Consider the following 12844-nt stretch of genomic DNA (forward strand, 5'->3'; position numbering starts at 1 on the left):
GTAGAAAAACAAGTGCACTTAAGATCACCTCTACCACTTTGCGTAACTGTTATCCCATTCTTTCCATCCTTTGTCCAGCTTTGTCTTTTAGATTGTAAACTGTTTGGAGCAGGGACCATGAATTTCTATGTATTTGTGCAGTGCCTAGAACACCAAGTCCTCAACCCTGACTGGGATATTTGGATGCTACAAATCTTCAATAATCATCAACATGTATCCTTCCATTTTTCCAAATGGAAAAAGATAGTTCTATCAGAAAATGAATTGTTTTAAAATTTATTTAATTGAAAGAAACTTTGTTTCAACCCTTTCCATTGCATCAGTCTAAAATCTGATGTGGACATCTTTTCAAATACACTTTTTGTTTAAAACAAAGTTTTTTGGCTATCTTAAGACATATGGAGTTAGCAGAGCTAAACTGTGATAAATAGAACATTTCTCAGGCAAAAAACATTAATTCCTATGCCCTATTGAAATGAATAGAACATTTGCATAACAATTTCAATGGGACATGGTAAGAACGGTACACAAACAGCATTGTAGTGTACTTCTTGAAATGATTCTGTGGGAAACCTGATTTTAGTCAAGAGCTTCTGCTCCACTAACACCAGTCTTACCTATTGGGAAACTATTTACAAACAGAGACATCTTTTTTATAGTTACAGAGTATTCTATAAAAAAAAAAGATGTCTCTCTATTTGTAATTAGTTTCCTAATAGCTAAGATTCTTGTAGGTGGTGCTCAAGAATATTTCTTGTTGTTCCTGGGTTTTGTGGGACCAACAACACTTCTTGTGGTGCACTACAAATGGCTTCCTTTGTAAAGCTCTTTGCAAGCAACATTTTAATCCAGCAACTTGATATAAATAAGAACCTCCCAGAAATCTATGGGAAAAATGCCACTAGGGACTTATTTTCCCTCTTCAGCAATGCCTGGGTGGAAGGTGCCAGCCCTGGGCGAGGTTCTTTGCATCCATCCCTTCCATGGTTTAGGGTTGCCACCTTCCCAGTTTTTCCAGGATCTTCCCTATTTTTAGGTAGCTATCCCAGAAAATCTGAGAGTCTAGTCAGGATATTTTAAGTTCCAGTTCGTCAGTCACACCTTTGCTGGTTCCTCTAGTCCCACATGGCTGTAGTGGCAGGAGCCGCAGGGTGGTGGCACCAGCACAGAGTGAGTTCTGGCTCCAGTGTCTCAGAGCCACAGGGAGGGGAAAGTTTGGGACCAGCGAGTGGGACAGGTGGAGGGTGGGGCTGGCAGCAACCAGTTACCACCATGCAGGTACCAGCTATGGGTTCACCACAGGGTGGCAGCGGAGTTGATCTGGCCAGTGCTACATTCTACATGGTGAGGTCAGTGCCCAGGACAGCATCAGCAGCAGGAATGGGATGGGGAGACAGTACCCTGGGTAGAGACAGGCAGTACCCAGGGTGTACGTGGTGAAGTGTGGGGGACAGGTAGATGTCCCATGGTGGGAAGGAGGGGGAATGTGTGAAAGTAAGGCATGGACCAGGCATTGCTAGGCTCAGTGTTAGATTAGACAGGTGAAGTGAATATCAAATTTAATAAACAGAACAAATATTGGTGCAGTTTATTTCACCAATATTTGTTCTGTTCATTAAATTTGATATTCTGTTTGCCTATTGCATAGTTTCTGTGCTTTCAGAGAAGTGAAAAACCCCTTTAGCTGTATGTCATAGTAAGATTTACATATCTTTTGTAAACCAGCCACTAGAGGGGGACATCATCATCGAGTCTACACAGACTAGTCCAACAGAGGGCAGCAGTGTACACATCATACCAACGTACTACAGAGAACATATAACAATAAATGAAATAAAATAAATAAGTCAGACTTATTCTGCCTGATTCAGATATAGGACTATGGCCCAGTTCCTCAAAACTATTTATGCAATTAGGCACCTCAAATATGTTTGAGGATCTGGGCCTAAATGTCTAATAAGCACACACTTTAGATATCAATTTGGTCAGTAATTGAGTGTAAATGTTTCACATTTTAGGACTATGAGAATCAGATTAATGTAAAAGTTGTATTACAAGAATATAATATTGCAGATCATACATTTCTCATTGCTTTCTAATTCATGTTCCAGCTCAGAAATGGCTGTATGTGAAGCAACACTTAACGATAGAGAACAAATTGTAACAGGTTCACCAATTCTGTTTTTTTTTTTTTAGCTGCAATAGATAAGAGTTAAAGCAGAAGAAATATGAAACAGAAAATTGATGAGGAAAAATACAAGTATCAGAGTCAAGAATCCCATTGTAGGCACATAGGTCTAAAACCAGAGTGGTCTATGCTACAGTGCGTTACTTGACAGTCCTGTTGTGTACAAAGGGATTTTACACAACGAGGATATTGATAGTTGAAATTCTTGGGTGGCTTAAGTAGGAGTGGCGCAAATGCATGCACGTAATTAGAGAGACTAGGCTTTCTGTTGGAAATAGCTGCTTTGATGTCACTTTTCCTGTGACAATACATTTCTTTTATTTGTAAATTATGTGCTGTGATTAGTTGCATTTGTCCTACAGAAAGGAAAACTCCATTTGCTATTTTAAATGAGATCTGTCAAAAATGTTACAGAGCAACTGGTTATGCTTTAACTTGTACATGAGAGAAAGCCTCAGTTCCAGTGTCTTTCCCTCTGTGTCTACACTGTAAACCTTACAGTGGCACAGTTGTACCACTGTAGCTGCTCTGCTGTAAAGTCTCTCCTGTAGCTACTCCTGCTGGCATAATGAAACCACCCTCAATGAACAGTGGTAGCTATGCTGGCAGAAGAGTGTCTCCCGCCAACATAGGACTGTCCACAGTGTCACTTTTGTCAGTGAAACGTATGTCGGTCAGGGGTGTTTTTTTTATACCCCTGACCAACAAAAGTTTTACCTACAATAGTGCTAGTATAGCCATAGCCAGAGGCAGAAAGATACAGTAATTTTGTTGGGTAAACAGAGCTGTAGAATTGCTTTATAGGTTTGGCCAGTTTGATTCTGTGCAAAACAATAAGGAATGTAATTAATGTAATTCACACTTTCAGTTATCAGAAAAAAACTTTTAGATTGTTTTCTTCATACAGCTAATTAAAGTGTAGCAAGATGAAGTTATTCTTCCCATGCTAGCCCTGATGCAGACTAAAATTACAATGCATTTGAACAAAAACAACTTTGGCAGCATTTCTACTCCTATAACTAAAAAAAAACAAATTGCAATATAGTAACACTCATAAGAACTAGAATACAGCTAAATTCTGAGACATACTGAGCATTAGGGCCTGATCCAGTAACCCTTACTGACATGAGTAGTCCAGTTGCATTTGTGGATTTCTCACTTGAGTCATGGTTGGGCCCTGTTGAGCACCTACAGCTTCTGTTGATCTCACTGGTGCTGAGAACTTCAACATGCAATCAGAATCTGGACCAAGATTTACAATTTTGCATATTCTTGACAGAAAAGACCTTTATTGTATGTTTTAAAATGAAATTTGCAGGTAAAGGAACAGCAGGAAGAACAAAATCTGAACTTCCCTCCTCCCGCCATCCCCCCAACACCATCAAAGCTGCTTTACCATTACCTAGAGCTTGTCTTCACTGAAGCAGGTATAGCTCAAATTACTCCACTCAGACTAGCTTGAGGAGAGCAGCCTAACTGAACAATACTTCAGTTTCACAGAGTGATTGGATTAGCATCTGATTGTGCTAACTCCAGTTATAGTGTGCATCAGCTCCAGCATTAGCAGTACTCAAGCTTCAACCCGTAACCCATAAGACCTGTGGAAGAACTCTGTGTGGCTCTAAAGCTGTCTCTCTCACCACAGAAATTGGTCCAAGATATTACCTCACCCACTTTGTCTCTCCAGCTAGCTTGAGTTAAAGGCACCACTTAACTGGCGTTAGAGATTTGTTTGTGTCAACAGGAGTTAGGTTTGGGTCAACATTTAAGTTATATCTCGAGTTGACATTGCAGTGAAGAAAGCACATGGACAATCAAGGCAGCCATTTCAGCAGAACAAGCTGTTCCAGGCACAGTAGCCTCAATCCTGCACTAGTAAATCACGAGGAGTTTTACCACTGATTTCCGTGGGAGTTGGATCTGGGCCACAGAAAGAGAATATGACTTCCCTTTCCAGTGAAGTGACACAGTTTTGGGATGCATATGAAAAAAAAAGTATTAACTTTAAAAAAAATAAAAAACCAAAAACTCATGTTTAATTTGTTGCCTATTATGGCTCCTACCTCCCTTTCAACCTTCCTTCTTCCCAGATTTCTCCCTCCCATCAAATATCTGTGATTTGGATTATTTTTCCACATCAAATCTCATTTTTTTCCCTAGTTACCTGGAGGAGCAGTACTTGCTGTACACCATAAAAGGGTATAGTGTGCTATCTGCTGCCAGCGTTTTTCCAGCTGGTGCAGAAAGGGGTAAGTAATGGCCATGCACCCTCTTCACTCCACTCTCCAGGGTTTCTAGAGTGCAACGAAGGGTTAACCTTGAGCAGGAAGTTTAAAGCTGCCACACATCCTGCAGGACACAGCAGTGCCACACTCGCTGTTGCTTCTCCTGGACTCTCACATAAAGAGATAGGCATCAACTGCAGAGACTAGCATAGAGAATACAGCCAGGTTAGATTGCAGCAGCATCAACATGGCATTTATTTTATACATTATCTTTTGTCATTATTTAAATAAGCCCATCTAGCTTAGGTGCTTTTATGGCCGCCATCACTGTAGTATCTGAGCACCCCACAGTCTTTAATGTATTCATCCTCGTAACACCCCTGTGAGGTGGGGAAGTGCTATTATACCTCCAGTACCAAATGACATAAAAAGAACCTAACATTTTTAAAATCTCATGATTTTTAATCCACTCTCTGTTTGGGAGGACCCGATTCATGAGTATTGAACACATGGCAATATTGTAACTGTGAGATGGTGGCTAAATGACTCCCTCCAGATTCAGCCCAGGCATTGTACTGCACATTAGAATGGGGGCAGAGGGGAGAAAAAAAGACTTGTGGAAAGACTAACTTCAAGTGGCATCTATGTTCTGCTAGTTAGAAAGCTGATGTTCCCTAGACATTAGAATGGAATGCTATGTTCTTTTTATAAGGTGGGCTCAGCTGAAAAAAGGAGCACTACATGTATCATATACTCTTTTTAAAATCTGTAACTTTTACACTATACACTAGTATTATTTAGATAGTGTTGTATAATAGCTGATATTGAGCTAAGATACCAACAGCAATTTTTATAAAGTATACTCCCAGATCTCCGCTGTCCTCAGTTTTTCCCCTTAACAAAGTTGAAATCCCAGCAGGGTCTGACAAATCCTGTCTGCCAGGGACCTTACAACCAACTTCTCTGCTTGAACAAGTTTTTTTTTTTTTTAATAAAGTATTTGTTCAAAATGTCTTGGACAAATGCCCTGTATCCTGCAATAGTGGCAGTGTTTTATAAAAAGAAGTTGGTGTTTTTCAGAGAATTCTGCAAGCATGTGTCACCTGGATTAAATATTTATTTAAAAGAATATTTTTAATTGAAGAAACCTTCAGATCAAGACATAATGAATGACTGAATACAGAGATCTGGAGCATAATGAGGGAACATCTGTGCTCTGCAGCTGCAAGCACAGTCAGTGAGAACCACCCCTTACCGAGTAGCATGTGGATTTGGTGAGATTTAGATTGTTTCCTTACACATTATCTGGGGATTAGGCACTGTCTTGTTATTGTTCCTTTTTTTCTGTGGTACCTGGATGTCTTAGGATCTGCATGTGTCCAATGATGTACATGTGTATGTCCTCCACACACAATATTTACATATTATTTATTTATTTGGACTTATATTAGTGCCTATGGACAGCTCTAGGCCAGGGGATTCTAAACTGGTAGATGTACATGGCGGTATATGAGCTTGTTGGAAGTGGTAAACCAAAAACTCAAACAAAAACAAATGAACACACCTTTCAGTTTCAAAAACAATCATATGCATTAGAGCACACCAGAAAATGTCCAAGAAATACAATACACTCTCCTCTCACACATTGATGCTGTATTTGAGTAACCCACAAGAAGAAAATCCACAAGAAGCCATTCATGTGAAGAGCGCGGATAGGTAAGAGAATAATTTGCGTTTCTCAATTGATCTCAGAGGATCAGTTTCTGCCATTCTAAGAGCCCCAACAATAATACAATCTACCTGATCCAGCTGCATGGCATTACTTGCAATTTAAGCTTCTCTTGAAATACACGTTTGATCCTGATGTACTGGAAGCACCAGAGTCTCCAGAATTGTTGGTGATGCTGTTCACCCCAGGGTGCTGAAAGAAAGAGCTGAAGAAATCTCAGAGTCACTGGCAATAATAGGGGAGCTATAGATTAGTCAGCCTGACCTCGATACCTGGAAAGCTAGTAAAGCAGTATATAAAACATTCAGATTGTGAATACCAGGAGGACAAAGCGGTAATCACTAGCAGCCATCATGGATTTACTAAGAACAAATTATGCCAAACCATCTTGACTTCCTTCTTTGACAGGATAACTGGTTTGGTGGATATGGGGAATGCAGTGGACATAATATACCTGGATTTCAGCCAGGCTTTGACACAGCCCCAAATGACATTCTGATAAGTAAGCTGGAAAAATGCAGGCTTGGCAGAATTACCAATAAGTTGATACATAATTGATTAAACAACTGCAAACAGAGTATCTATTAAAGGAATGATGTCAGATTGGAGGGAGGTCTCAAGTGGGGTTCCACAAGGCTCTGTTTTGGGTCCAGTGTTATTTAACATCTTTATTAATGACCTGAATGTAGGAATACAGAGCAGTGATCAAATTTGCAGATGACACAGCTGAGGGGAGTTGCCAACACTTCGGAGGCTAGAGCTGGAATTCAAAGGGATTGTGATAAATTGGAGAACTGAGCTATAGACAACAAAATGAAATTCAACTAAAACAAATAAGGTGATACCCTTAGGGAAGAAAAAACAAATGCACAAATACAGCGCTGTTGAGAAGGATCTGGGAGTTGTGGTGGATCACAACCTCAACATGAGTCAACAATCCGATGCTTTTCCAAAACAAAAACAAAACAAAAAAAAAAGCAAATGCAATTTTAAGTTTCTTTAACAGAGGCATAGTATGCAAATCTTGGGAGGGAGAATCATGCACTACTTGCCACTGGTTAGGCCTCAGCTGTAGTCTGATTGGACCATGTCCAATTTTGGTCACCAATGTATAGAAAGGATGTAATGAAACTGGAAAGGATCCAGAGGCAAGTGAAAGAGATGATCAAAGGGATGGGAGGCAAGCCATATGAGCAAAGGCAGAAGGAATTGGGCATGTTTAGTTTGGAAAAGAGGAGATTAAGGGGGGGACACGATAGCAGTCTTCAAATACTTGAAAGGCTGCCATAAAAAAAGATGGAGAAAAGTTGTTTTCTTGCCACAAAGGGCAGACAAGGGGCAATGGATTCAAACTTCAGCATAGCAGATTTAGATTAAATCTCAGGAAAAACTTCCCAACTGTAAGAACGGTAGGACAGTGGAACACACTGCCCAGGGACGTTGTGGAAGCTCCTTCACTACAGGTTTCCAAAAGGAGGCTAGATTGCCATCTCTCTTGGATGGTTTAGACCCAGCAAATTCTGTGTCTTGGCATAGGGTTAGACTAGATGACCCTGGCAGTCCCTTCTAACACTACGGTTCTATGCAGAGAGAGCTCCATAGGTTGCAGCCTGTGACAACTTCCTGGCCAAGTAACCATCCCTAATTTAGATTGTTCCAGACCTGGTGCAGACAAAGATTTGCGTGTATCCTGGAACCCTAACCAATGGGGAAGCATCTTACAAAATATTAAAAATTCTACTATTGATCTATGGTTAAGGCTGACTCATCAGAAAGTTATATTTCATCCATGCTGGTCCCCATGTAAGTTGCAGGCCTAGGCTTTGCAAAACAGACTGCTGCTCAAGATGGATCTCCCAGAGCTGTACTGGCTCACATGCTTTGAGACTGTCCCAGGTTATGATCCTTTTGGCTAGAAGTAGGCAGGAGGATTAATAAGATAATGGATACCTCCTGAAAAGTTACTCCCCAGAACTGTGTTTTGAGATACATCTCTTCAGCTTAAACACTCTCCAGTTCAACTAATATTAACGAGAGAAGAAATGCAAGCCAAAAGAAAGAATAGGTTAAACAATATTTAAATAAATTAAATGTATTCAAGTTGTCAGGGCCTGATGAAATTCATCCTATGATATTTAAAGAACTAGCTGAAGCAATTGCGCTAGCAATTATCTTTGACATCTCATGGAGGACTGGAGAAGGGCAAATATAGTATCTATCTTTAAAAAGGGGAAGAAAGAGGACCCAGGGAATTATGGACCAATCAGCCTAAATTCGATACCTGGAAAGATACTGGAACAAATTATTAAATATTCAATTTGTAAGCACCTAGAGGATAACAGGATTACAAAGAATAGTCATTAACAAATCATGCCAAACCAACCCAATTTCCTTCTTTGACAGAGTTACTGACAGGTGATATATCTTGATTTTAGAAAGGGTTTTGATACAGTCCCAAATGACATTCTCGTAAGTAAGCTAGGGCAATATGGTCAAGATTAAATTACTTTTATGTAGGTGCAGAACTGGTTGACAGATCGTACTCAGAGAGTAATTATCAATGGTTCACTGTCAAGCTGAGAGGATGGATCTAGTGGGATCCCCTAGGGGTCTGTCTTGGGTCTGGTACTATTTAATATTTTAATTAAATTACTTGGCTAATGGAGTAGAGATTACGCTTATAAAATTTGCACCTGGCACCAATCTGGAAGGGGTTGCAAGCACTTTGGAGCACCAGATTATAATTCTAAACAACCTTGAAGTTTAGAGAATTGGTTTGAAATCAACAAGATGAAATTCAATAGAGACAAGTTAAAGTACTTCATTTAGGATGGAAAAAAAACAGCTGTAGTGATACAAAATGGGGTATAACTAGGTAGGCAGTAGTACTGCTGAAAAGGATCTGAGGGCTATAGTGGATCACAAATTGACTATGGGTTTGTCTACTATGCACTGTAAACCCAGGGTTAGTTGAAGTAGAATTAGCATACTCTGGCTTTGTTAACATAGGGCTTGAGCGTCTATACTTATTTGTAACCCCACATTAGGAATTGTTGAACTGTGACACCCAGCCTGGGGCTCGAGTGTCTACACTGCATTAGGTGAGTCCAAGTCCACCCTTATCCCAGATTCAGTATCCTCCCAAAATGTGGCTGGTTTAGCCCTTTGTTCATGATGCCGAGTGGAAAAACTTGACTCCCCACCAAAACTGGACAGTCCAGAGGACAAAGAAAGTCAGACTGTGGAATACTTTGGCAGACTCCCAGAGCGCGAGTCTAGTAAGGCTGTGTCTACACTGCAGAATAATAGGGCTTGAACCCTAGGTTCCAGCTTGACTCAGGCTTGGACCCTGCACCCCCATGGGGTCCTAGGACCCTGGGCTGGTGTGAGATTTGTATTTAGACAGAAGGAGGGCCTAGGCTTCAGCTTGAGTTCAAACCCTGGTCTTACATTGCTGTGTAGACAAACCCTAGGAGTCAACAAAGTTGCAAAAAAAAAGGCTAGTATCATTCTGGGGTGTATTCACAGGAATGTAGTATGTTAGATACAGCAGGTAATTGTCCCACTCTACTTGGCACTGGTGAGGCCTCAGCTGGAATACTGCATCTAGTTCTGGGCACCACACTTCAGGAAAGATGTAGACAAATTAGTGTCCAGAGGAGAGCAACAAAAATGACAAAAGATTTATAAAAACTGTCCTATAAAAATTGGGCACGTTTAATCTTGAGAAACGAAGACTTGAAGTGGGAGGACCTGCTAACAGTCTTCAAATATGTTAAGGGCTGTTATAAAAAGGATGGTGATCTCTGTGTCCACTGAAGGTAGGACAAGAAATAATGGGGTTAATCTGCAGCAAGGGAGATTTAAGTTAGGTATTAGGACAAACTTTCTAACTGTAAGGGGAATTAAGCTCTATAATAGGCTTCCAAGGGAAGTTGTGGAGTCCCCATCACTGGAAGCTTTTAAGAACAAGTTGGACAAACACCTGTCAGGGATGATCTAAGTTTAGTTGGTCCTGCCCCAGCGCAGGGAGCTGGACTTGATGACCTCTCCTGCTTCCTTCCATCCCTATATTTCTATGATTCACAGAAAAGAAAAATTCTGTAGAGCAGTGCTTGTAGCCAAACAACTTCTTATTGCTTAGATGAAAGAGCAGACTGCCTCCAGGGATAGAAGCTTGGTTCAGTGACTTGGCTGAGGCGGCTACTAAAGACCGGGTAAGGCTTCAGAAAAGAGCGACCTCAGGCAGATTGCAGAAGATTTGGTCTAACTTTTTAGAGCCATTTGATTAATTCCTAATGAATGGAAACTGAGATGTCATTTTCCTTCCCCCTCCCTGCCTTCTTCCCTGCTTTCCATTCTCACTCTTCTCATTTTACTTTTTTGTTCTTTTGTCTTTGTTTGGTCTCGCCTTATTTTGGGGGAGGAAAAAAAATCAGTAAGATATACGTCAATCACTCGCCTGGCTGCTTTAAGCCATAAAGGGGGATAATGTTCACTGACCATTTTGGCATAGTTTTATTTAGTGGGGTGTTGTGCGCTATGTTTGTGTAGATGGGTGCTGTACTCTCATCTGGCAAACCCTGGCTGCTAGACATCGCCTTCAGCTAGTGTTGAATTGCACACTTTGAGCTACTGAGGCAAACTCACAAAGTTCTGTGTTATGCCACCAGAGCGTCTCTTGTCTGAAGAGACACAGGCATACATGGCTGTTCAGAGTGACTGCAAAACCTGCAGCCCTAGTGACCCCCCAAGATCAAAGAGCCCCAAACAGGAAGCAACTGAAGAGCAGGAGCTCCCTCTGCCCTACTGAGGCTGCAGCCTGGCCATTGCAGGGCTGAGAGACAGGGGCTACAGGGTGAATTACCTCCTGTCCCCATAGGGAAGTTAATGGAGGTTGGTTGGGTCCACTGGATAAAAGCCTCGCAGGACTAAAGAAAGCCAGCTGGCTCTTCAGCCACAGAGCAGCTGGCTGAATTTGATTCTCTTCCCAGCAGGGGGAGACACTGTGCAGTTTCTCCAGCATTGCAGGCATCCAGGGACCCTGCTTTGGGGTGGGGAAGCCTAGATCTGCTGAGAGACAAAAGGTCCCCTGGCACTGAAGCTGCATGATGCCCAGAGCAAGGACAGGAACCTGACTCTCTTGCACCCCAGGTGTGTGACCTTGCTACTGGGCTTGGCTAATCTGGGATTGGTCTTTCTAATTCTTTTTGGTGAAATATTTCAAAAAAGGTCTTGGCTTTGTTCCACATTGGAACAAAACAAAATGTTCAACCCTCAAACCTTTTTGTGAAATGGAATTCTTGATTTCCAGTTCTACACTAGTTACAAGCAAACATTTTAGGTTTCCTGGGGCATTAATTTTACTATAGAGTGCGGAAATATAAAAATTAAGCCTATTAAAACCTAAAATAAATGTGGCACAAAAAGGAGAAATTTGCATGAGGTCCTTCAAACATCAGCCCTTTAAGAAGGTGGTAAGTGAATCAGTAAAGTTGGGGAACCCATGCTGTAGGCACTTTGCAACATTGAAACCACACTGTATAAAAGACAAATCTAACTGCCTGCATGCCAAATGAATGCAATAAGTTAGCCCACGAAGTAGACGTGATCCAACTCCCATTGACTTCAGTTCAGTCTAATTACGATCTCCCTTTGCTTACATCAGTTTTGCATTGGAGTAGCTCCTTTAACTTGTACAGCTTCTCCTGTTTTTCAATGGTGTAAGAGAGAGGAGAATCAGGCCCAACTCAAGTGTGCCCAAAGATTTCAGTGCGAGTCAGATCAGGCCCTTCAGCAGACCTTGCTCACTCTATCCCTCAGTTTACCTTCTCCCCAGTGGCTGAGAAAAGAGCTAGGCTTTACAGCATGTCCCAAATCCAGAATCTGGGAAGCCAAAGGAGAGAGGAAGATTCCAGAGTCCATGACCCTTCACAGAGAACACATTGCCAGCACCATCCTCCCACTTAAGTCCAGAAGGCTTCAGCAAAAGTGTGTCTTCTATAGCAATTATGATGGTATTGGCTGGGGAGAGAGGTGGTTGCTCAGATAACCAAGTCCCAAACCATTCAGATCTTTTCAGGTTAAAACTAACACATTAAATTCCACATGGAAGCTGATCAGCAGCCAGCCTAGATCACAGAACAAAAAAATGTACTTTGCACATAGGTGACGTGTAGAAGGGGCATGTGCGATCAAATGCTCCCCTCCCCCCACCCCACGATTTCTGCTTGGCCTGCCAAGGCAGAGAGAGAGAGGAGCTCTGTCCTTCTCCCTCTGTGCCTGCCTCCCGGCACACTCGGCTCCTGTCCTTGGCAGCCAGGCCCGGGTAGGGAGCTGAAGGGGTGGTGGGACCAGCCACTGCTCACACCAGACACCCAGGTTACTGCTCTGTGCAGCACAGCAGCTGCCCAGAAAGCCTGGCTGGGGAGGTGGCAGCCCGTTCACCCACCTTGGCCTGGCTGCCAGGGACAGGAGCTGAATGAGCTGGAGTCCCCTCTTCCCCCAGGACATTTCCAGCTCGTTTGGCCCCTGTCCCTGGCAGCCGGACCCAGGTGGGTGGATGGGCTGCCACCTCCCCAGCCAGGCTCTCTGGGCAGCTGCTGTGCTGCACATGTTAGTCCTCAAGGGGTGCCTGTGGCCAACCCTGATGGCAGAAAAGCATGAAAGGGTCTGAAACCATTTGTTCTGCATGCATTTTAC

This window comes from Dermochelys coriacea, chromosome 5, assembly GCF_009764565.3.
Source record: "Dermochelys coriacea isolate rDerCor1 chromosome 5, rDerCor1.pri.v4, whole genome shotgun sequence".
NCBI lineage: Eukaryota > Metazoa > Chordata > Testudines > Dermochelyidae > Dermochelys > Dermochelys coriacea.